General features: G+C 50.4%; 1 protein-coding gene across 1 annotated transcript in view; it reads left to right on the top strand.

Moving 5' to 3' along the window:
* Positions 1-2946: 2946 nt before the first annotated feature.
* The window catches only part of AHNAK (AHNAK nucleoprotein), a 70653-nt gene continuing 52764 nt past the window's right edge, over positions 2947-20835 (top strand). Inside the window, exon 1 of the mRNA XM_077324917.1 lies at positions 2947-3146. The gene's annotated coding sequence lies outside the window, so the exon portion shown is untranslated. The remainder of the gene's footprint in view (positions 3147-20835) is intronic.

Consider the following 20835-nt stretch of genomic DNA (forward strand, 5'->3'; position numbering starts at 1 on the left):
TTCTCGATGGTAAAAAGGCTGAGAAAGGCTGGATTCATGAAGGAGGATAGGACTTGTTCATAGCTATGATAGCTAAAGGGAACTCTGGCCCAAGGCCGCCACCTGCAAGTTTCTAGATGCTGCGGACGGTGCCTCTGAACTTCCTGGAGGCATCAAGATGGCTGCTGGAAACAGGATGCTGGATTAGACAAACATTTCAGGACTATGCTTATATTTGTATGTTGTTTGAGGGATCGGCTGGGTTTGGCCTGGCCAGGGCAGGCCTCTTCTTATGCTCTCATATTACCATGTAAAGCTCCAGATAAGCTGCGGAGGCTATATAAATATTTCCCCCGAGTACAAAATGTGGTGTTTTCAGTACGCAGGAAATGCAGCACTGCCCACATGGGTGGTGCAGAACAAATGATGGGCTGAGCCATTGTTGGGTAGAGGATCACACACTTTGTGTGCAGAAGGTGAACACACTCAGACCCAGAGTCAGTACTGTGTACTCAGGCTGGCAGCGGCTGTCCCGGGTCTCAGACAAAGGTCTTTCCCGTCACCTCCTGCCTGGTCCTTTTAAGTGGAGATGCCGGGGATTGAACCTGGGATCTTCTGCATGCCAAGCAGATGCTCTGCTACTGAGCAATGGCCCTTCCTATCATAGAAAAGGTCCGGGGGTTCAGACTCCGGCATTTCCAGATAGCAGTTGTTGGGAAAGGCCTTCCTCAGCCTCTGCCAATCAAATTGAGCAATACTGAGCCAGAAAGACCAATGGCCTGACTCAGTACAAGGCAGCTACGCATGTGACAAACTAGTGCACAATGGATGTGCAAAAACTAGATACTGGGGAGGTAGAAAGGCCCAGAGATGGTTGAATAGACTCCATTCCTCTTTCATTGCTGTTCATTTCTGCAGTGCCATTGTGGTCGGCGGGATTTACTGAGTGGCAGAAGAAAAAAGAGATTATGCTTTGAGGAGCTTTACAGTGGGATGGGTGATCATGAGGTGGTGACAGGGAGGAAGGAGAGCGAAAAGACGAAATGGAGGTGTGGTTTCCAAACCATGCTGGGGAAGCTTATTGGGGGTTGCATGACAGCGGATGAGCTTTCCGCAGAAGAGAACCCTGGATTTATCTTTCCGTGTGCAGCCACCAATTATGGCTACTTCACAAAGTGATGGTAAAGCCCTACAAAGCAGCCGGTAAGGGGCTGTGGCTCAGAGTCACAGCATCTACAGGGCATGCAGAAGGTCCCTGGGTCAGTGCTGAGTTGTTGTATCCTGCTTTGTACTACCCGAAGGACTCTCAAAATGGCTTACAATCACCTTCCCTTCCTCTCCCCACAGAAGATACCCTATTAGTAAGTGAGGCTGAGAGAGCTCTGAGAGAACTGAGAGCTCTCATCCAGCTGGCTACATGCGGGGAAAGAGCAGAGAATCCAACCCAGTTCTCCAGATCAGAGCCTGCCACTCTTAACCACAACACCAAGCTGGCTCTCTAGTATAGGTAGAGTGAAGGACCTCTGCCTGTAATCCTGGAGAGCTGCTGCCAGTCTGAATAGGCAATACTATCCTTGAAGGCTCAGTGGTCTGACTCAGTATAAGGCAGCTTCCATGTTCCGGGTGGCTTCTGCCATGTGATCTCTTGCTTTCACTACAAATGCAGGGGCTTCCCCAGTGGCAAAAGACCGTCTTCCTCACAGTCTCCCCTGCATTTTCCTTGTAATGCTACATCTTTAAAATCCTGAAAATTATCCCTGGGGGCACACAGGAGGGTGGCAGCAACTGCAGGGTCCTGATGCAAGGGAAATGGTGCTGACATGGGCATGGTTGAGGCAACGTGGTGTAGTGGTTAAGAGTGGCAGCTTCTAATCTGGAGAGCCAGGTCTGATTCCCCTCTCCTCCACTTGCCGCCAGCTGGGTGATCTTGGGCCAGTCACGGTCCTGTTAGAGCTGTTCTCGCAGAGCCCTCCTGTCAGAGCCCTCTAAGCCCCATCTCCCTCACAGGGTGTCTGTTGTGAATACTTGGAACAGAAGACAATTGTAGGCCGCTTGGAGACTCTTTCGGGCAGTGAAAAGCGGGGTATAAAAACCTTCTTCTTCTTCTTCTTCTTCTTCTTCTTCTTCTTCTTCTTCTTCTTCTTCTTCTTCTTCCTGCTGCTGCTGCTGCTGCTGCTGCTGCTGCTGCTGCTGCTGCTACTACTACTACTACTATTATTATTATTATTATTATTATTATTATTATTATTATTATTATTATTAACCATTGCCAACTCCAGGGTGAGCAAGGACACTGGGAAGGCAAACACACCGAACCCAGGAAGATCACAGTAAATTGAGGGGATGGGGGAGCCGGAAATTGCAAGAACAGATAACATAATTCTTATGGGGATGCAACAGAGAACTGCTGTTTGGGAACTCAGGTGGAGCTGAACAGTCATTTGCAGGCAAGCTGAGTGACCAGGGCATGTCCTCTAGAATATGCCCAGAGTCCTCTGAACTTCACAGATCTTCACAGGCAGGCTTGGCATTGTTGAGGGCCTTCTTGGTTTTGTCCTCGCCCTGCCTGGACAGTGGCCCCTGCAACATCACCCGCCTTCCCTTCCAGAGGACAGGACCGGGTGGTGGACAATCTGGCTTCATCAGCAAAGGATCCCCCAGGAAGCCTCCAGGGAAGGACCTCTGCCGTTCCCAGCAAGGACCCTCCTTCCAAGAACGGACAAGCCCTGCCGTGGAAAATGCCCTCTGCCGCAAGCCAGTTCAGAAACCCAGCGAGGGTAGGAAGGGGTGGCCCACGTGCAGCCAGGTCCCTCTTCCCTGGCGCTGCCCGAGGAGAGACAGAGGTTTTGCTGGCGCTGGCTGGAGAGGCCTGCCGAGTGTTCGCTCAGGGCTGGCTCTCTCTGCGTCTGCTTAGCTTGTTCCCTCCCCTCCTTGGCTCTGGGAAGGGGAGAGAGTCACACCCATTCCAGGCTGAGTTACAAGAGCCCAACCCAGGGCTGGGAGCTGCCCACTCTGAGCGCTCCTGCTGCAGGGATATCACAGGAGCCTGCTTGCCAGGGCTCAGCAGCTACCGCCTCCAGGAATCCCGACCCAGATCGGGGTCTAGGCAGTACCGGGACATCGTCTGACATGGCCGTGCCGGGCAACTGAAAGCCTCTGACCCACAGGTACCAGCCGAGGGGCGAGGGAAGGCAGCTGGCATCTCAGGAGGAGAAATGGGATCAGTGCCACAGGCTCGGTGGGCAAAGGACTTGGCATGGGGGGTGACGGTCCTCTTTAGAGGACATCGATAGTGTGTGTGTGTGTGTGTGTGGGGGGGGAACAGGACGGTTTTACCAGGGGCTGTGTGTGTGTGTGGGGGAATTCTACCGAGCCTCCCCTTCTCCTTCCCTAAACTCACCTTCGAAATGTGCAACTTTTTCTTAACGCTTTTTGCGAAGGGGTGGCCAAACTGCCTTGCTCCAAATGGATCCCGGTGGATATTTTAAAGTTTTTCCTTGCAGAAAAGGGGTCGCTTCGCACCTCCCCCCCTCTCTTTGCGGAGCCCCCTTGGCATCTGAGAGTGGGCAACGCCCTTGGCACACAAGGCAGAGTGCTGGTGGGGTTGACAGAACTTCTGCAGGCTCTGGACTTTTTTCCTGCAGAGTTGATGGAAAGTTTGGAGAACTGGCTGGCCGGGGGGGGGGGGGGGTTGCTGGGCACCAGGGATGCCACAGCCAGGGGGCGTTGGTGAAAGGCTGTGGCCCCCCCTCCCCTGTTTTCCGAAAGCAGTTCTCTAGAAAATTTATGAGTTGACTTCAAATGCCACTCATTTATTTGAGTTGTTTCCAGGGCATTATCGGGTGTGGACCCTTACCCCTCCTGCAACTAGGAACTAGGGGCAGTGGGGTGCATGCAGAGTGTGGAAAGGGGAAATAACCCCTGGCATAGACGGACCTTGGCACAGTGGAGATCCGCGTCTCCAGGAAGGCTCTGCGCGTGTTCAGGCTGCACGTGTGGAATGGCGCACCGAGGGCTTGTTGTTTACATGCTGGGTCCTCCTCCCCGTTTCGGAGGGTCCGTTGGCGGAGCTGCGCCTGTTTGGGGGTGCTCGAAGGAGGTGGGTGTGCGCCTTCGCTCGGAGGGATTAGGAGCGCACATGGCATCGCGCAGAAGTGGACGTGGATGCGTGCTAGGCGGTGGCTTATTCCGGAGTGACTCCCATGAAAAATAAAAAAAATCGCAACGATAGCAAGTTTGCAATTCCCGGAAAGTATAATTGAGAGAAGGGTGGTTTGTCGGGACTTGGTGGCGATTTGGACCCTTCCTCGTCTTCTCCGACTTTATTTTTTAAATTTTTTGTTGGGGGGGGGGGGAAATAGCGACGCCCTTTAAAATTCAGTAGGACTAAGTCTTGCAGTCCTTGAAGAAATGCGTCTTGGGGGAGGCTACGGTATGTTCCCAGGGGTCTGGCTCGAAGACCCCCGCCCCGCCGCCTCGCTTACTTCGGAGCAACTCCTTAAGGAGGACTGTGTGTGAACGTTTTGCCGTCGAGGGGCTGATTGCGCCTGCAGGGACGATCGGTGGGGAGGACTAACAGGCATTCACCCCTCTCCTTCCTTAATTCGGATTCAGGCAGCAATAGGAGGGGCATCTTTTCGCCCTTCTTGCTTTGCTCCAACTTTGTCCTCCCCCCCCCCCCTCCGTTTCTTTCTCCCCTTCGCCCCAGCTTGGGAAGGGGCTGGGAAGCATCCGAAGCCTCCTCGCTCTGGGGCTGGCCCTCTGGGTGGGGAAGCTCCACCCCCTTCCCCAGCTCCCCCCCCCCTCTCCCCAGTTGGCCCCCCTCCAGCTGCCTCTGGAATGCGGTGGTTGGAAAGACTGACTAATACGAAGCAGACTTTTTCGTTGGCAAATGGCAGGCAGCAGCGCTGGGCGGGCGGGCGGCCTGGCCGGGAGGAGGGAGGGAGGGAGGGAGGGGCGCGGGAGGGGCGCGGGAGGGCCTGCTCCAAATCTACAGGGGGAGGCCTCGAGGACCCCGCGAGGGGGCCCGCCCAAGGGTGCTGCGCATCGGCTTGGGGGCAAAATCACACCCGGCGCAACGGCGTGTCTTGCGTCCCCTGGATTGGGACTGCGCAGGCTGCCGCGTGGCCTGGCCCCGTCTAGGGCGTGGTTGGGGTGCTTGTCGGGGAAGCCCCATGACGTGGGGTAGGACTGGGGGCTCTGAGACGACGTGCGGGCCAGGCTAGGAGCACCTGCAAAGTTCCCCTGTGGGTTTCCTTTGCCACTGGAGCGGTAGCAAAGAGACTGTGCTGCGGGGTGGGGGTGCGGACTTTTGCTGGGCTCAGGAAGGTCCTACATGGTTTGGCGTTGCGGGAGAGGTTTAGGCGCTTCCCTCCCCCTGCTCTGAAGCAGCGTAGGCGAGAGTTTTCTTTGCAAAGCGGGGGAGGTAGGGAGTCTGGAGGAGGGCCTGGTCCTGGGGGTTGTGAAGTAATGTGGATGCCTTGCAGAGATCGGGAGGACCCTGTGCTGCCGGGCTCCATGGGGCTTTCTGAGTTTGCATTTATCGGAACACAGCGCATGACTTTCTGGGCCTCGAGGAGCAAACATCAGCTGCGCTCTCCTTTGATTGCCTCTGTTTTATGAGTCTCTTGAAATGAGACCCTCTCAGCCACGTGGATCTCGCCACTGCCGGGGATGAGGCAGGGCCGGTTTTATCCACATGTAGCACATGTAGCATGAGCTGTGGGCCCCATGCCTCCAGGGGCCTTGCACAGTGCCCCCCCACGGATCAGGGCCATAGCCTCTCTTCTCCCCCTTTCCCCCTCTTTAAGGACACTCAGAGTGATGCCCCTTTCCCCTCCACCCCTATTCTGGCTGCTCCCACCAAAAATTGTACTTTACTAGGCCTGGTGAATGGCCTCTTGTGGCGCAGAGTGGTAAGGCAGCAGACATGCAGTCTGAAGCTCTGCCCATGAGCGTGGGAGTTCAATCCCAGCAGCCGGCTGAAGGTTGACTCAGCCTGCCATCCTTCAGAGGTTGGTAAAATGAGTACCCAGCTTGCTGCTGGGGGGTAAACGGTCATGACTGGGGAAGGCACTGGCAAACCACCCCGTATTGAGTCTGCCATGAAAACGCTAGAGGGCGTTACCCCAAGGGTCAGACATGACTCGGGGCTTGCACAGGGGATATCTTTACCTTTAGGCCTGGTGGATCCTTAAATTGACTCTGGTGATAGGGGCCCCGCAAATCCTTAAACCACTCCTGGCTGCCCTTATAGTAGGTTGGGGTGGAGTCCTTTCCCTTTGGAGATTTTGTGCTGTGGGAGAAGAATCAGAAGCCCTCGAAAGGCCACCCTGTGTTCTGGGAATATTTCCAGTGAGATGAGATGCTCTCTGGGCTCCTTGGGCAGTCCACAGGCACTTTCCCTTCTTCCAAACATTTCTAGTTTCCCTCCGTTTGCTTGCAAAGGAACTCAGAATAAAGGGGAGGGTGGTGGCTTCTTCTTTCAGGTAGGGCAGGCCGGAGCGTACTGGTTCTGTAACTTTCTGGCCTTGATCCCACCCTCGCCTGGTTGCAGCTCCTGTCGGTCATGGGGTTTTTTTTGGGTGTGGCACCACTGTCTCACTTTGGGAAGCGGCAAGCGGACATAGCCTAACCAGGCACCGGCTTCCATCAGCTTTCTGAAGCCACCTCCCTTAGATGAGGGATCTCTTTTGGTGCTCTGAACACAGCCACAAAGGTTTTATTTGAATTTAGTTGACACTGAAGTTTAACTTCTCTTTTTCCTCTTGTGGCTGGCGGCCCGGGCTGGCTGGCTGGCTGGCTGGCTGGTGCAGAAGTTGCCGGGCTTTTTGCTGAAGCCCTCTCTGGAATTGATGGGGCTGAAAAGGGGATTTGGAAGGCTGTGCAAAATGCATCATTTCAAATTAGTTGTTCTGTGCCTGGGATGGTCAGTCCTTTGGCTTGGAGGAGACCAGCAGGCTAACAAACTGGGCTGCCAAAGGGAACATTGTACAAAGCGGCAAAGTCGTGACAAAAGGACAGAGGATTTTGTGTCTCTCATCTTGGGGTGGGAAGCCTTGCAGTTGGCGCCAGATAGTTGGCCACAGAGGCCTGGACCCAAAGACCATGGAGACAGGACAGGGTCACTTAGAGTGGCAAAAGGAGGGGTGTTCAACTTTGCTAACCCTTTCATTCGGCATGTTTTAAAGGGTGAGTCCAGTGGCACCTTTAAGTGCCAGCTTGGTGTAGCGGCTAGGAGCGCAGACTTCTAATCTGGTGAGCCGAATTCCCTGCTCCTCCACCACAGGAAGCCAGCTGGGTGACCTTGGGCTTGCCACAGCTCTGATAAAGCTGTTCTGACTGAGCAGGAATATCAGGGCTCTCTCAGCCTCACCCCCCTCACAGGGTGTCTGTTGTGGGGAGAGGAAAGGGAAGGTGACTGTAAGCCGTTCTGAGTCCCCTTCAAGTAGAGAAAAGCGACATATAAGAAACAACTCTTCTTCCTCTTCAGTAATCTCAGGGCTCTCTCAGCCTCACCCCCCTCACAGGGTGTCTGTTGTGGGGAGAGGAAAGGGAAGGCGAATGTAAGTCGCTTTGAGACTCCTTCGGATAGAGAAAAGCAGCATATAAGAACCAACTCCTCCTCCTCCTCTTCTTCTTCTGCTTCAGACCAACACGGCTGCCCACCTGAATGCGTTGAAGCTTTTAGGCTTAGTTTTCACATACATGGTGCACTCATTTTCAGACCAGTGATGGCGGTTTCAAATGACTAGATGGTCTTCCATACAAAAAAATCCCCTGCCTAGCCTCGTCAGATTTGTGTGTTGTCTGTCCGTGAGTTGCTGTTTTTTTTTAATGGAGATACATTCTTGTTATTTTGTGCCCCACACACTTTGATGCGATACAGCTGTGACCGAGATTCACCTCAGAACCAAGGTCGGGCACTGGAAGGACCTAAAATTCCGAGGTGAATTTTATTTACCACAGAAACCTGAAGTTGGACCTCGTAGCTGAATACCCATTTGCAGCTTTCCTCTGCATCCGTGTTTTCTTCCCTTGTGACATTTCACACCTAGCCAGAAAGAAGGAAACTTTCTGCCTTCCCCCTCTGACTTGTGGCACCATGGCCTACACTGTGGCATTGCTTGAAGGGTGTTCTTTCGGACTGGCCTGTTCTCCAAAGCACGCCCTGTTAATTTGCCTTTCAGCTGTTTCCCCCGCTTGCTGCCTGCCAGGGTTTGTTGAGGGCAAAAATGAAGCAACAGAGGGGAGAGAGGTTACATTAGTTTGCAGTCAAATAAGAAGACCTTTTCTTGAAGTCTTTCTAGCCACCTGAGGTGAAATTATCTCAGAAATGGCGTACATTTGGGAAGCAGGCATGTCTGCTCCCTAGGCTTCCTGTAGAGAACTCTGGGCTTGACTCTTCTGAAGGGGAGTTGTCTTTTGGAAGGTAGAATCCTGGATTTCACAATTTGGAGATTTTCCTCGGCTTCTCGAGCTCTTTGGGCTGCACTAGTTGAAAACCCGGGAGGCTGAGATGCTTTGATTTGACCGACGCCTGTGGTCTCTCTCCCGAAGCAGAGCACGAGGTTGGCGCACGTGAGGCGGGGGCTAGTTTGCGTTCCTGAAGGAAATGAGTTTCGGAAAGCATCGCCGAGCCTTGATTCTTCCATGGTTCTGGTCCAAGATTTCTTTGGAGCCTGTTTTGGAGAGGGCTTTGTTGCTTGTCATGTTGCCGTCTGGTTGGAAATAAATGCCGATGGTTCTGGTTGAGCCCAGAAGGTGCCAAAGGAAGGAAAGAATTGGGTTGACAGACGGTTGACGGAAAAGAGGAGGAGTTAGGGGAGAGGGCCAGAGTCCTGGAGCAGCCTGCATGGTGGGCGAGGGATGCCAGCCTCCAGGTGGGACCTGGGGATCCCCCGGAATTACAGCTCATTTCCAGACTACAGAGGTCAATCAACATGGAGAAAATGGAACCTTTTGAGCATTGCACCCCACTTGAGGTCCCTGTCCTCCCCAGGCTCCATCCCTAAATTTCCAGGAGTTTTACAACCTGGATCTGGCAACCTTACACACACACACACAAACACACACACACACACACACACACACACCCCGGCTGCCATTGGCTAAGAGGAACCTGGAACCCAATGGTGAGCAATCACTGCTAAACAAATTAAAAATCCATGCCAGGAAAGTGGAATTCTATTACTTAACTGTCAACTGGCTCAATTTGCATCCATCCGTATAAGCATACTTCTGCCATTTTTGCACATCTTCCTCTTAGTTTTGCTGGTCGTGAGCAATCGGGGAGTCTAAGGACGCTGAAGCCTCACTTGAAATCTTTCCCAGCATGCACTTGGGCGCCTGAGATTTGATGGGGTGAGCCACTTTCAAGCTTGTCTGCAGCCATAAGGAACTTGTTAAGCAATTGGAAACAGCTCCGGCTGCTGAGTTCTGTGTCCACGGCCATGCGCTGAGCAGAATCGCAGTACACATCCAACTTGGCCTCTCAAGTCTACACATTGTGCACAGTTCAGCCTCCCTCCCAGCCTTTCCCCTACATAATTAGAGGCGGCAGCTTTCTGCTTGTGGATCTGTGACACCTTGCATGTTTGTGAAGGGTGTGGAGAGACCTGCGAACCTCACATTCTGTGCCTGTATGTGTGCACACACCAAGGTGACAACGAATTAGCTTTGTAGACGAATCCGTATTCTCCCTGCAAACATTTTGTGTGTGTCGCTTGCGGACTGACAGCCCTGACATTCTTGCCATTCGTAGGGAAAGGGCTGTGGCTTGTGAGGGCGTCTGATTGGCGTGTCGAAGGTCCCAAGTTCAGTCCCCCACATCTCCAGGTAACAGGTAGGAGGAGATGTGAAAGTCCTCTGCCTGAGAAGCTGGAGCGCAGCTGCCAGTAAGTCCTACGACAGATGAATGGTCTGACTCACTACAAAGCAACTTCATGCATTTGTGTGCTGCTTGCCAATATGGTAAATGGATGGGCAAAGCAAGTTTTCTCAGTGTGGTCATTTGGGATTGAGCTTTACCTCTTCAGACTGCTGGGATGAGATCATACAATGGAATGCTCCATATCAAAATACGTTCCCTGCTGCGAGAAAGCTAGTATGTAACACCCCCCCCCCCGGGGGAGGTGTTAGCACCTGGGTTGTTGCCAGCTAGGCCTCCTCTCCCTCCCCGATAGTGGGTGTATCAGTCTTTTGGGCATGGGTTATTCATCGCCTTGTCTGCTGTGGTTTTTCTGTATTGGTAAATCCCTTTAATGGGTATTTTAATGAGGACTTTGTGACCTGCCACAAGCCATTGTATGGGAGTGTCAGGCTATAAATCACGTAGGTAGGTAGGTAGGTAGGTAGGAAGAAAGGAAGAAAGAAAGAAAGAAAGAAAGAAAGAAAGAAAGAAAGAAAGAAAGAAAGAAAGAAAGAAAGAAAGAAAGAATGAATAAGGGCTCCAGCTGAATTTGGCAATTTAGGTTTGTTGTTTCATACCTGGCCATCGCTGTGCATGGTGTTTAATAGAATACGAGAAGACAGATCCCTGCCCTAAAGCTAAATCTAAAACTGGAAATGGAGGGGGGGAGGGAAAGGAGGAAGATTATGTGTCCAGCATGCACTTAAGGGGGTTAGAGGAACAGGACCAGGGCCTTAAAGTTCATCAGAGAATCATAGAATCATAGAGTTGGAAGGGACCTCATGGATCAAATCCCCACCTGGAATCATACAAACCCCCACCTGGAATCTGAAGTACAGCCAGTCACAAGCTCCCAAATGTGCTTGCCATGCATGCTTTTTGCCCTGCTTGTAAGTCTTTTAGGAATTGCAATAGCATACTCAGACCTCCCTTCAAAGTTGGAAGGGAGGGGAGACGGTATGGGCTGCCACTGGATGCAAAATTAAATGAGTTTTATAAGTGTCTGGTTCTTATGGCTGCAAGGATATTGGAAAGCAACAGCCACTTGAAATCACAGAAGCTTGGAAGGGTTCCCAAATAGGATTTCCCAGAATAAGGGCATGGGTGCCCTTCTCCGTAACAAAGCAGAATAGTGAGAAAATACACAACATCTGCACAATGAATTCAAGACTTTCCCCACCCCTCAGACTGGAGTTTTAATTCAAACGCATCGTCCTGTGGGAGGGGGGAGTGTTGCAGTGTGTGCAGGTAGTCCTAGATCCGATCCTTGAGATCTCGGGGCTGGGAAGGACCCTTCTCTGCCGAAGACCCCAGGGACCAGGCAAAGCGAGCACTACTGAACTATGTGGACCCATGATCTGACCGAATAGAAGGCAGCTTCACATAGCAGTGGGACTGGCGAGGGCCCATAGCCCAGTGGGGGAGTGCATGCTTTGAATCCAGAAGCTCCCAGGTTCAGTCCCTGGCATCTGCAGTTTAAAAAGGGATCTTGGGCAGCAGGTGCTGGGAGAGACCTTTCTCTGCTGCAGAGGCCAGTCTTGCAAGATAGCAAGATAGGTGGATCGACAGCCTGAAATGTGTGCCCAGCCGCTTCATGTATTTTGAGGCATAACAGACCGACCTGCAACAATCAGCTGGCCTCACTTCCTGTGCGAAGCATGGCAGTTGAAAGAATCCCTCACCACTTAGATTCTTGCTCAAAACACTGTTCTTCCCCTTTATGTCCACTGTTTGCATTTACTTGGATTTCTTGATCTCCCTTTTGCATCGCTGTCCTGCTAATTAATCTTAAATTGTACATGTGGAATTATTGCGCCATGGATGCAGAAGAAGTTGGTTGTGGGCACACAAAGTATCCCACTGAATTTTGTGCTTTCGTTTAAAGCAAAACGAGCAAGTTTCCAGTCCTCATGGAGAAAGAGTTAGGATATTCCAAAAGCTTTAGTGCTCTGCCTAATTCCACCCTTATCTTCGTGACTAGCAGAATCTGAATAAATAAGCAAATATTGGAATGATATTTGCTTAATTTATGCAGGGATTTGCAGATGGCAGAATTTAAATGCAGGCAACTCTGCATCTGAAAAGACACCTTGCTCCTGCTGCATATTGAGCTCAAAGTAGTATATTAGGATTAAGTATATGCTCAGAGTCCTCATTGTGCCAGTGAATTCCAGACTTCTGGCAGCAAATGCAAGTATTTTTGTTTCTCCTTCCACCAATTTAAACGTGGAGACATATTTCATTCTTTTATAGCTAGGAAAGCTACATTTTCAGAGCGTGTAAAAACTCTGCTAAAAAGAAAGCCCACCGCCCGGGCTTCCACGTGCTCTGTGTATGACGCCTGATTGCAAGAATGTAAGCCAGGAACAGTGACTCATCCAGAGTTGCAACAGGCAGATTTCTCTGAGGATGGGCAGTCTTGTTGGATTTCTGTGTCAGGAGCAATCAGATGATTCATTCACACTTAAAAGAGAAATATGGGTAGAGGGTGACTGGAAGGAGATAAGGCCTGAACTAGAAATCATGCAGATGTGCAGCAGGCAGCCTCCCCTGTGGATAGGCCTGCATGATTTGGTTGTAATTAGTCGTATTTCTTAGTGCTGATTGGCTGTCTTACCATAGCACATGCTGAGGGTGTACTGCATTGCAACTGCTCTGTCTCTGCTCGGTGAATTGGGGAAGTTTGTTTTCGAATGGGCAGAGCTGCCCGGCTGTTTCCTCAGCCTTGTTCCAGTTTCTTCTGCCTCTTGCACTCCGTTTTGGAGCATCAGTGCTCTTTTGTGAGACAGTTTACTTCAGAAAACTGACAATGAGGGATCGTTTCCCTGCACCCAAGATATGTAGGTGTGTTTGCTCTTGCCTTTTTTTTGGTGAAATAGTAAAACCCTCTCCTTTTGAGGTAAAGGGAGTCTTTGGCCAACCCTCTGATTTTCCAATTCGGAAAAATAACCAGCTCTTGCCTGGTGGGAGCCTGGTGGGTGTGTTGGGAGAAGTATTTTGCAGTTTGACACGTTGCAGGCTTCATGGATAGAATCTGCTGGCACCCGATTCCACTTGGCTTACACGTCGGCCTTTCTTGACTGCTACTTCCATGGTCTGCCCTTGAAGACTGCCTGGCGACTGAAGTCGAGCCAAACACTGTGGCTTTAATTATCCGAATGTTTTCCCCGGCCTTGTTGTTGTTTATTTCTTTCTATCCAAATCCTGACAGTGACAACGGAGGAAAGGAGGTCTCTGGAGGGAAATGGGCATCGCAGAAAGGGCTTAGCGAGGGACGGCCTTTGAGGGGAGCCTCAGTAGCTTGCCTCAAGGCAACGCATGGGAGAAGCCACTACGGCGACAGGGAATGATGCAAGGAGAAGATGGGGCCAAGAGAATCCTGGGGGTGGGACACAGCAGGGTTGGGCGCTGCTGGAATGTTGAATCCTCAGTAGCACGGACCTGGGAGATGAGGTTTCGTAGGTGCTGTCTTCCTCGGCTGGTATTCTTTCTGTGAACATCCTTATCTCCCTGATCTCCTTAGCTCTTCTTCGGGCCTGCCTCAGCACAGTGGGTGTGAAGAGCTGGGTGCAGAGGGAGGTGCCAATCATTCCCCCCCCCCACCTCCTCCATGCCCCACTCCTGAGGTGGTTCTTCTGGCTCAGACAAAGGGAGATCAGTCAAGAGCTTGTTCCTGCCCTGGAGAGCTCTCAGCAGCCTGGGTAGGAAACAAGCCAGGACAAGTGGTTCTAACAAAGACGCTGGGGAAATGTCTGGCCAGGTTTCTTGCGTAGGCAACTGTCCCCGGCGCTGCCTGCAGATGCCAGGAGCCTCTGCAAGTGTGTGCACCCCTTGTGTTGTGGAAGAAAACAGGTTGCGGGGTGAGGGGGCTATGGATGGATGGTGTGTGTGTGTATTTTGAAAGGTTGGGAGGGGCGGAGTTCAGGCTTGTGTAATTTGCAAGCGTCCCTCATTTTGCTTTGTAAATTTAAGACTGTATGCCTAGGATCCCTTAACGGTTAAAGGGAAGCAAGTATGTCTTAAGTCAGGGGTAGTCAAACTGCGGCCCTCCAGATGTCCATGGACTACAATTCCCAGAAGCCCCTGCCAGCATTCGCTGGCAGGGGCTCCTGGGAATTGTAGTCCATGGACATCTGGAGGGCCGCAGTTTGACTACCCCTGTCTTAAGTGATCGATCCTCTCGCTTAAGAATGTCAGAAGGGTCTTATATATTTTATGTATTGATATTTTAGTTTATATATCTCCGGTCATGGCGACAGCTGTCTCGTGGCGGTTTACAATATAAAAGGAACACAAATCACAATAAAACCCCATAATCCCCCAATAAGAATTACAGAACAAGCAGAACAATAAACGGCAGCATAAACTACAAAAAGAGAACCCCTCAGTCCCAGTTCTACTATTCAGGCCTTGGGGATCTAGGCAATAACCTAGAGCAGTGGTCCCCAACCTTTTTATCACCGGGGACCGGTCAATGCTTGACAATTTTACTGAGGCCGGGGGGGGGGGGTAGTTTTTGCCGAGGGACGTCACCGCCGCGGCCTAAACCCCTGCTCCACTTGCTTCCCTGCCGGGCCCCTGACTTTCCACTGCCCACTGGGGGGCGCCGCCAGCAGCAGCTGCGGAGTGCCACGCCGAGGGGGAGCCCCAGCCATGGTGGCCCCTGGAGAGCACCAAAGGTGAGCCGGCGGCAGAGTGGCAGGGCAGCCCCTGAGGCAGCAGCCGGGGAGGAGGACGAGGAGGAGCCGCAGCCTGGTACCAACTGATCCATGGACTGGTACCAGTCTCCAGACCGGTGGTTGGGGATCACTGACCTAGAGGGTATACGCTTGGGGGTTGATCTCAACACATAGCCGGGGGGGGGACTCACAGCTGACAACCCTGGTCATTTACCTGGCCTCAACCAAATGCCTGGCGGAAGCGCTCCATCTTGCAGACCCTGTGGAACGTTGATAGCTCCTTGCAGCTGCATTTTGTACCAGTTTGTACCGCATAGAGTGAGTAGCTGAAGTCTAATCTGGAAGTGACCATTGCATGGATCACTGCAGGTGAACCTGCTTGGTACTTATTCAAACTGGCAGCAGCTCTCCGGTATCTCAGGCAGAGGTCTTTCAGATTGTCCTTCACTGGGATACCGGAGTTTGAACCCAGGACCTTCTGCATGCCAAGCAGACGCTCGACCACTGAGCTACAGCCCCTCTCGACTGATGGGTCAGACTGCTGGTTCAAAAGTCTTGGCAAATCTAAATTCTGATAATGTAGCCATTCAGATACCAGAATTTGCCCAGCAGCGGGCCATTCATCTTCCTCTTGTCTGCCCTTTGTCTTGGCTGAATTCTATCAAGCTTGATCGTGTTTTCCTCCTACAATTCAACCCTCAATTCTATTTTTTAAACTGTAGAACATTTGTATGCCTTGCCTTCCCCACCCATCCCCAACACGGTCAGGACCCAGGGCAGGTAGCAACAATAACTAGGATGCAAAAATATTGACATTAAATTAATGACGATACATAATTAAGAACAGGTAATTCCAAGACAAAATTAATACAGAGGATTGGAACAGTTGAGCTGGAGCTCATTCAAGCTGCCCCACAAGCTGTTTTCAACAATTCTGTTTTACAGTTTCGCCTGAAGTCCCCTCAAGCCTCACCCATTAGGAGACGCTGTACCATAAAGAGGATGGACCGATAACAGAAAAGACAGAAAAGATGGGCTGAGCCGTCATCACAGCCCATATCCCCAAGAACGAGGGGACTGTCAGGAGAGCCTGTTGCTGGAATTCCTCTGCAAGGGCTCTTAAGGCATCACTTATCTGTGTTTCCCTCTTGCTTTAAAGCATAGGAAATTCCTTGCTGGGGCGGACCAAAGTTCATCTCTGTGGCATTGCAATCAGCAGGTGCCACAGACATAGGGAGAAAATGTTGGCAGGCAGCCGGAACCTCATGAATTTAAAGTGGCAGCTGCCACTGGGCACCTGTGGACCCGGAATGGCAAATCTGGAGTAAAAGCCCTTTATATACACTGGAAACTGAAGTGGAAAGCCAGTTTGGAGGAATACTGGAATGAATCGTACCTTACCAAGTGTACTCTTCCTCGAGTGAGTTGTGGCAGGGTGTGGATCTGAACCCAGGTTTCCTGCATCCTACTCTGTTAACTGCTTCATGCTGGCTTTATGGTGGGGCTGGGTCCTCCAAGGTGACTCATGAATAATGAAGCAGTGGTCCCCCAGTAGAGGACAGGTAACCTTCTAGGCCCCTCTAGGCTGTAGAATCTAGACAGGGCTTGATTCCTGCATGAGGGCAGGATTTCAGCTCTGGGGAGGGGAAGTTGGAAAGCTTTCTTGGGTACATTAAAGCAGGCATGGGCAAACTGGCTCTCCATAGGTCCATGGACTACAATTCCCATGAGCCAGTGCTGGCAGTGGCTCATGGGGATTGTCGTCCACGGACATATGGAGAGCCACAGTTTGGCTACCCTTGCAAACTGGGTTCTTGTAAAAGTATCTGTTTTGCTTTGTTTAAATAATTTTATAGCAGCTGGACAGATGAGTAGTCATGGCAGGTCGCCTGAAATGCTGGAAGGAGGGAGAGGAAGATGCCTCCCCACTCCCTGGTATCTAGTAAACCATTTGAAATGGATTTGACTGAGGTTGAAACAGATTTGACTGGACATAGAAAGTGCTTTGAAACAGATTTGACTGAGGGTTTGCCTTCCTCTGTCTGCATGCGCCACACACAGGTTGCTTTTGCCACACTAGAGTCTCTAGCCAAACAGGTTTTACAGGGAACAATGTGTAAAATCTTGCTAGGCCAACCAATGCACATTGAAAATGCTGGCTTTTTTTTTTCCTTGGCAAAATGTATGGGAGTGGGAGGCTTCTGATCAGTTTATGCCTTCCTTCCCTCCAAGGAGATCAGGTTAAGCAGATTCTATTCCCAATTTTGTCTTTTCAACAGCCCTGTGGGGCAGGCAAAGCTATGAGAGAGGAGAGTTATGGAAGGGTGTGTGGATTTGAACCCAGGTCTCCTGGATCCTACTCTGACACTGAGTAGTAAAGAAGAATCTTTGTGGTCCTTCTTTTCCTTAGTTTTCTATGTCCAAAGCACCTGTTTTCAACCCCAGTGGACCTGGGGGACCCCCCCTTCTCCACAAAGCTCACCAGGTGACCTTCAGCCAATCGCTCTTACCATCTAGCCTCCCTCACTGGGTTGTTGTACAGACTAAATGTAAGAGAGGAGAATCATGTGTGCTGCCCAGTGCTTCTGGGAGGAAGGGTGGGATAAAAATGTACTAAATAAATAAGTTGGCCGCCTCCTGCCATGCACTCAGCTGAACAGAAGCTAAAGTACACACAGCTCTATTAGCTAGCATTAATCCCTCTCTCTGTTGCCCTATCCCAAGCATTACGTCTCCCTTTTCTGCTTTCTGCTAGTGAACATGGAGGCTGTAAAGAGGAGGCAAGGCGAATACACTGAGGGAGGTTTGAAAGGCAGTCTCTGTCGGTGGTGCTTCCAATCAGCAGATTTGGCAGGCTTTCGTATCAACTCAAAAACCTATTAGACCTGTTTGATGACGATGGGACGAAATAAATAGATGTGTGTGTATGATTGTGGGAAGAGCTGCTTCTTTCAAACCACTTGAGCCTCTTCAAAATGGTGCTCTGAGACTGTCGTCTTTGAAGGACAAGGCCTCTTTTTGTTTTGCTTACTAAGTGCTGCAGGGCGATTTAAGGTACTTGGGAAACTGTTCACCCAAGTTCAAAAAAGAGAAGATTGTAAACCTCAGCCCTTAAGATGTCTGCAGCAGTTGGGGACGATTCACGCCTACTCTGAGTGGTTGTTTATTCTTTTTGACTAGATCTTGTTTTCCTTTGCATGCCACTAAAGTTATGCAGCGCACTTGACTCTGGGATTGCTCGGCCTTCTGGCTTCACTTTGAAATAACTTTACCCCAACAGACACATACACAACCCTCTCTCTTACACACGCATCTCTCTCTCACACACACACGCACACTTGCACACAAAAGCACCCCTGTGGAGGTTCTGGCTCATGAAAGCATCTGCCGAAATAAAAGTGTTAGACTTGTAGGTGTCACACGCCTCTTGTGTTGGTTTGGCTGCAGCACGCTGACAGGGCTTGTTCCAGAGGACTAAGATGGCGGCCAGATGTCACACACACAGGCGCCCTTCCCTTGTCACAGAGTCCTCCCTCCTTTCCCTCTCCGGCCGGCCAAAGAAATTGCTCTGGGGGACCTTGTGTCCTGAACATTCACCCACATTCCCTCTGTTGTTCCTACTTCTTATTGCTGGCTCCTGACCCCAAGCCAACGCGCTTGGCACAATCTTGAGCCCGGCCATGGCATTTTTCAAAAGATGCTCATATGACTTTTTAAGGCTCGGGGAGGTTCTGCTTTGCCAGGAGAACAAAGATATAGTTTTTTGCTGCACAATCCACCCCTTTCAGTACTTACTCTGATAGGAGAAATGCGGCTTGTCATACGGGAGAAAGAAACAGGGTCCTGCTTGTTTGGGAAGGTCGGCCCGGACAGGGAACATTGGCCTGGGTTCAGAGGCTGCCCTCCCTGGCCTGCGTTCTTGTCGGCCATGGGCCACGTCTGACGGACCGAGGCAGATTGGTGAGAAGTTCTAAGTCTGCGAGACCTTCTTGAGAACTTGCTGGCAAACTGAGAATGGCTGGTGTGATTTAGGCTTCTGGAATTCAAGGAATCTCATGTTGTAAATTTTTTGAAAAGGAAATATGTTTGTTTTTTCCCCTCCTCTGGCTTGAAGAGAAAGGAATGAAGTTCCAAGCAGCGTGTTTGAAATGCAGTCCGGGCAAATTTATTAGCTCTCAAAAATATGTTTGTGGTCCAAATTGCCCCCTCGAAATTGGGAGAGGGGACGTGTAGGTGGAAGGTTTGCATGTGGAAGTTTTCGAGGTCAGTCCCTGGCCTCTCCTGAAAGTCGAAAGATCCTTCTGGTCCCAAATAGCATGTGGAATGAGGCGAATCAGTGATCAAATTTAATATCGGGCAGTTTCAGATGTTCATTTTAATTTAAGGTGACCAGATTTTAATATTGGTAAAGCGGGACACCATTGACCGGGGGGGGGGGGTTCTTGATTTAAAATTTGTTCTATATGGAGCAACAAAACGTTTCATAGAACGCATAGAACGCAAAAATAGTATTGTAATATATATTTTTTAATTTCAATAAAAGTACAATTTGCCAGGTACCCCCAGATGTCCCTCCAAAAGTGGGACAATCTGATCACCGTATTTTAATTGCCTATGTCACGTCAATTGGTACAACTAGAGAAGGTGTGTGTGGGAAGAATCCATTATCGTCCAGTTTTCAAAAATGCTTCTTGGCTTAGATCATCATTGAGTAGGTATTTTTAAAAGCTCCTACTAGGGACTGTGCAACCAACACACCCAGTGTAAAGGGCTTGGGGCTCAGACTTTTTCCATTGTCCTATATCCCATTGTCTTCCCTTGGCCTGATTTCCCTAAGTCACCACTTGTGGCCAATTTCTCTTACCCCCTTCCCCTGTTCTTTTCTCCTTTGCAACTTAAGGGAACCCACCTTTAATTTTTCTCTCCTGAGTTAACACATTTCCTTCAAATGGTTTTTATGTGACTTTCAGGCGCTGCAGTAGTTTCAGAGGGTAGCTGTATTTGGTCTGCAATAGAACAAGTAGATTTGAACCTAGGAGTACCTTATGGAGACCAAGGCGGAACAAAAATGGGGGGTATAAGTTTTCAAGAGCAAAGCTCCCATCAGAGTCTCTGGAGAAGGTATACATAAAAAAAAAAAAAAGATACAGGCATTGCAATTTTGTGTGGGAGAGCCACAAATATCTAGTTATTTATATAGAAACATTTTGTGGCTCAAATCCTTTAGAACTGCAACAAGTCGATGGTAGTTCAAATGTAGTTCCATAAGGAGCTGGTTAGTTTATATTCCCTGACTTAAGCCTGATTAGTTTATATTCCCTGACTTAACTGCTTAAACAAGTAGTATTGTGAGAAAAACAATCTTCCTTGGATTACCAGTGGCGTTCTAGAGATTTCCAGAACTTTGTGCTCCTACGCTCAGCTCCCTTGCACAGCTGCAAAGGAATTCTGGGACGTGACCGTCCAGCTGAGTTCACTTGCAGGCGATCTGAGATCGGAAACCTCCAGGATCTGCTGCAACACACAAGGGATCTGCTGCATATCACTAGACAAAATAACTTCTCACTTACTGAGCGAGCCCTCGATCTTAGCTTAGCTGTTTCTGTCCATTCCGGGTGGTGTATACTCAGTGAGTCCGTGACACTGCCACAGAAATATAATACTTTGTACCCGAAGCAAGTGATCTGCTTAAACCTGAGTCTGCCCCAATCATATACATTGTCTCCCCAATATTCAAGATATTTAAGGTTATGAGCAGTCATTTGACTATGGAGGAGCCCAGGAAACAATCTTTCAGGTTTTGAGGAGCCCTGGAAGTAATGTTAGCTGGCCCCGCCTCCCTGCCACGCCCCAGAAGTGACATCACCACCCCCTCTAACAGGCTCAAGGAGGATGGGGAAGGGACAGGAGGCAGCTTTAGGTGGGAGTAGGTGTGCAGGCCTTGCCCCTTCCCAGGCACAGAAACCACAAGGTCACACGGGGGGGGGGGAGCAGTGGAAGCAGCTGATTCCCTAACTTGTGGCTGAGTCCATTAAGGCAGGAGGGGAAAGGCCGTGGACCCCCTCTGGACCTCCCACAGACCCCTGGGGGTCCATAGACACCTGGTTGGGAATCCCTCGTTATGAGGATAAAATAGAGGGAAAAAGGGATGAAAGGAGAGAACTGGAGGGAAGTTGGCGTGTTTACCCTTCCTCCCCAACAGACTTTTGGTCTTAAAATCTCTTCCTATGTGAACGGCCATTTGAATTTCGCTGCTTTTGTCTTATT

Source organism: Paroedura picta, chromosome 1 (assembly GCF_049243985.1).
Source record: "Paroedura picta isolate Pp20150507F chromosome 1, Ppicta_v3.0, whole genome shotgun sequence".
NCBI lineage: Eukaryota > Metazoa > Chordata > Lepidosauria > Squamata > Gekkonidae > Paroedura > Paroedura picta.